The following is a 4,771-nucleotide window of genomic DNA, read 5'->3' on the forward strand; positions in this document are numbered from 1 at the left end:
TTTTTCATTGATTAAGATTTATTACTTTCATAGATTAAGATTTATTTCTTTCATATCCTTTCACATCTGAGAGGTTAAGAGTGATTGTCTTTATTTTCTTTCTACCTAGAAGTTAAGAGCATTTATTTTTATTTTCTTTGATATCTTTTCCTATGTGAGAGGTTACGAGTGATTGTTTTTATTTTCTTTCTACCTAGAAGTTAAGAGCACTTGTTTTTATTTGATTTCATATCTTTTCCTGTGTGAGAGGTTAAGAATGATTGTTTTTGCCTTCATTTATGAAAGAGTGGTGTGCTTTTTAATTGTTGCAAGATTTAAAGATTAGGATTTCAATTCTGTGTGCTGTACTATAATTGTACTATAATTTCTTTTGAGTTGATTATTGAATTAGAATAGGAGAATTTGGTTTGTCGTTATTTGGTTTCGTAGTTAGGTTGATATAAATTGAAAGTTAATTTCTAGCATATACAATGCACGCACGCTTTGCAAGTTTTACAAAACCCTCGGGTTGACAATTAAATGATAGGTAATTAACTTGCCTCAACATTTTGGCACCGCTACCAGGGAAGTGTGCATAGGAACTAGCTTTCAGTCTAGAGTTCATTTTTTCAGTTTTTTCCCTGATGCATGATTAAAGCATGTAGATGCAGAAATCACTTAGCTGCATATCATTTATAAAATATAAAAAATTCGATATTAACCATTTATGGACAAAGGATCTAGGATGCAGATCAAACATTCTTTGGAGCATAAAGACTACATTGAGGAATGGTATTGAAACACGATTGTGCCACGACATTCATCCATTCTTCAAGAGATCTTTGCGGAAAATCTAAAGGTTAAAATGATTTCTCATGTCCTCATACACAATCAGGTACATTTTGTAAATTTGGATATGAACATTCTAGAATTTCTAATCCGTAAATGGATTTTTAATAATAATAAAAAAATCAAGTTAGACTTCAATAAAAAAAAATAACATTAAAAAAAAAAATCTTCATGTTTTTGAATAAGGGAAATGTAAATTTTTAATAAAAATTATCAATTATTTTTCTTAAGAAAATTGAGAAATTTACAATTAAACTCTCATGCGACCTACAAAGAAAAAATTCAAATGCATTCGCTTAAAAATCAAAATTCAAAGTTCATAATAATAATTAAAAAAAAAAACTTGCTTGAATGTGCATAGTTGTAGAAATGACTAGTTTCTGAAGCCTACCCTGATCTGACCAATCCACGAGACTTAGTTGTAGGATCGCTTGATGCATTGTGGGTATGGTCGATTTCACAAGGATTTATAATCGAAAGGTGTACTTAACAATCTTTAAATTTGGGACTGTGCATCTGAGGGTATTTCACAGGGCACTTCGTAGCTGATATCTGGAGCTAATTGAAAAGAACTTTGATTTTAGGCCTAGCATGAACACAATCAGCCTTGATCTGAAGAGAAGAGGAGGCTTTTTGCTGTGTACTGCTATGATGACAATGGTAATGTATCTTCCCGTATGTTGGCGATGGGAGCTTGGTGTGGCTACTGTTTTAAATCTCCAAGGGTACAAACTTGGATTAAAAAACAACCATCGCAACCCTTTTTTTTAGAAATTTGTTGGCATCATTATCAATTTGTTGATATCATGGGAGCGGAAATCACAGATCGATCCCTTTTGGCTAGAATCTCCTTTTCGATCACAATAAATTTGATGATGAAAACTCCCTGGTTCGAGGCATGGAGGACTGTGAATTTTCAAGATCTGTCGATGATGAAGAGGGATCCACTACTCGAAAGTATACTTCAGCATTGACAGATGCCATAAAAGATCCTCTGTAGTGGTTGGATAAATGTATGCTTCATTGCGATTTTAAACAAGAATCCATCCATCGATCCATGATCCTTCCTTGTCCAATGCAACAATTTAAAAACATCGGTTTTAAATCGTGATTTATGGACAAATGAGAACGAATTTGAAAAAAATAAAATATGATTTTTCTCAGAACGGGGTCAGTTATAAAACATAGGAATTATTTTAGCAAATTCGTAACCGATTGGGAGATATTCAGGGTTCTCTAGAGACTTACTTGGCAAATTGCATAAGAAAATATAGTTTTTAGTGAATGCACAGAGAAAGTTGCATCCCTAATCTGATCTTGATCTACAGGTGGTAGATCCGCCATGGACATACTCAGATGTTGCTAGCTCAACTCTTGATAAACATCATGGTTTTGTTGTCAAGTATAGCGAGGATCGAGATTATTGAATTACCTACAGAAATCAAAGTAGATTTTCCTGATAAGAAGGTAATTATCATACATGCAGGTCACAGAAAGCTTTGGATTTGTTAGTTTCCAAAAATATTGAGGTGCACATGAATGAACGGATTGATTTGGAAAGCCTCTCAGAATCAAACAACACATATACCACATCAAGTGGAATGACTATCTCTGTAGATTGTCATTTCATGTGTGTGGGAAACCATGTTTCCTCCTCTTGGCTTCAAGAATCCGTTTTCAAAGACCCCATTGATAAGGATGGGCACCTGAAAGTTGATGATTGTCTGCGAATAAGAGGGAAAACCAACGTCTTTTCAATTAGAGATATTGTGGATGTTAAGGAAATCAAGTAAGGCTTCCTTGCTGAGAGGTATACAACAGTGGTGGCTGGAAATATTAAGAAGTTGATGCTGAATTCTATGCTCAAATTGACTACATACAAGGTTGGCTCAACAATGGTAATGGTATCTCTAGGAAGACATGTTGCAGTTTCTTAGCTGCCATTTGGAACAAAAATCAGTTGCATCCCATGAAGGATAAAGTCCAGAGATTTGGAGAGCCATCAGCCCTATCAAACTTTATGCCAATCACTTCCACGTTAGTTTTAACCCCGGAGTGAAAATTTTCCACTATGACTTCGATAAAATGGTTTTCATGGCAACTTCGTTTTCTTTTGATTACGTTGTTGTGTTGTATTCTTTTTTTTTGTTACGTTGTATTTTTATTTTTATTTTTTTTAAGAATGTTATATAATATTTATGTTATATGTTACATTTTTTTTAATGTGTTTTAATGTCTAATGTATAATGTTATGTTTTTTTTTGTTACGTATGTACATTTATGTTATAGTATTTTTTTTTTTTATATTTGCTTGTATATATATTTTAGTTTGTAAATATATTTTTCTTGTTATGTTTTTCTATTATGTATATCTATTTTTTATTTTATTTTGGTGAATATTTCTTTAATTTTTTTTAGATTGTATATTTTAATGTTTTTCAACAAAATGCCATGAGAAAAATTGTCGGAAAAGATTTGATGCAAAATATGGAGCAAATTGAGAAAAAGATTATTGTGATGGTCCATTCAAACTATATATATATATATATATATATATATATATATATATATATATATATATATATATATATATATAAAGAAAAAAAAAATCTAATTGCTAATTTTTCTGGAAGAAGTATTGATCAATTTGAAGATTGGACTGGTTATTTGTTCATAATAATAATGCATAGTTGTGTGTACTTAACTGTCTGTTCAAGATTTTAGCTACAAAAACTGCACAATTCTGTAGCGGAACCACAATTCTGTAGCTATGTATTTAACTCAATGGTCTATTTGTCAACAATGCATTCTAATCAGAAAATCATGATCAAAATTTATTGGATTTGTCTAATGATGATGTTTTCAAGCATGATGCAGGAAAGAAGAAGAACTATGAAGACACTTTATCCGCAAGATCGATTGATGATTTTTTTTTATTGAGGAAATTGTTTTCTTTTAGAAATTGGATTTATTATCGTGATTGTGAAATTGGACTAACCATTTGAAATGAAGACACGTCATGAACCTATTAAGTTCCAGGACAATTAGAGAATTGAAGGAGGACAATTTGTGCACGATTGGTTTTCTACGACCAATTCCAAGAGACATGAATCAATTAAATCCATTTCTATCATCCATAAATGCCATCATTTTTCCTCTCCAAACTCACAAACTATCCAAGCATTTTCTATTGGAAATAATACTGAGAGGGGTGGTGAATCAGTATTATCAGATCAATAATTTTATTTCCCAAATAGATTTATATACGCTATTTCAACTAAGTGAACTAGTGTGTACACACAACTGTACTTAAAGAAACTAGCTTATATGTAGAGAACTTTTGATTTAGCCAATTTATCATGCATTGAACTTTAACCAATATATCAGAGATTTATTAGACAGTGCAATAAAAGCAGAATAAAGCATCACACCTAAGAAACACACATGAACACCAAGATATAAGGTGGAAACACAATGTGGGTAAAAACCACCTACTGCTGTCGTCTCTGTCTTCTTTTAATAATAAGAAAATCTGTTTACAATCTTGTATTATTGCATACTCATTCCAGTATGCAGGCTTCTACCTACAGAAGGCTATGACCTTCTTTCTTCCTCCAAGGACCATGTTTCATAAATTTTCAGACTGGATCCATCAACAACATCATAACTACAATACAATCATCAACCAATCAATGAAACTCAATCATCACTTTCTGAATCAACCAACAACTGAATCAATTAGTTACTTTCACAACCCATCGTCATTGTAGCAAATCACAATCAATCTGATCATTCAGAACACTATTACCAGAATACAGTCAACAGAACCCAAAGCAGAATCCAGAACCCTGCAATAGCAAACAAAAACAATTGAAACATACTTCAAAAGGTATACGCTACTTCCATGTGTCGAACCAGCGTGTATACGCGCTTTTATCAAAGC

The 4,771-nt window shown here is 32.3% G+C and overlaps 1 pseudogene; it reads left to right on the forward strand.

Annotated features, from left to right (window-relative positions):
* The first annotated feature begins 2,214 nt into the window (after positions 1-2,214).
* Positions 2,215-2,870, forward strand: LOC149233402 (uncharacterized; annotated as a pseudogene).
* Positions 2,871-4,771: the final 1,901 nt, after the last annotated feature.

Source organism: Pinus tabuliformis, chromosome J (genome assembly GCF_031772625.1).
Source record: "Pinus tabuliformis cultivar Carrire ecotype Pingquan chromosome J, CPIR1, whole genome shotgun sequence".
NCBI classification, from domain to species: Eukaryota; Viridiplantae; Streptophyta; class Pinopsida; order Pinales; family Pinaceae; genus Pinus; species Pinus tabuliformis.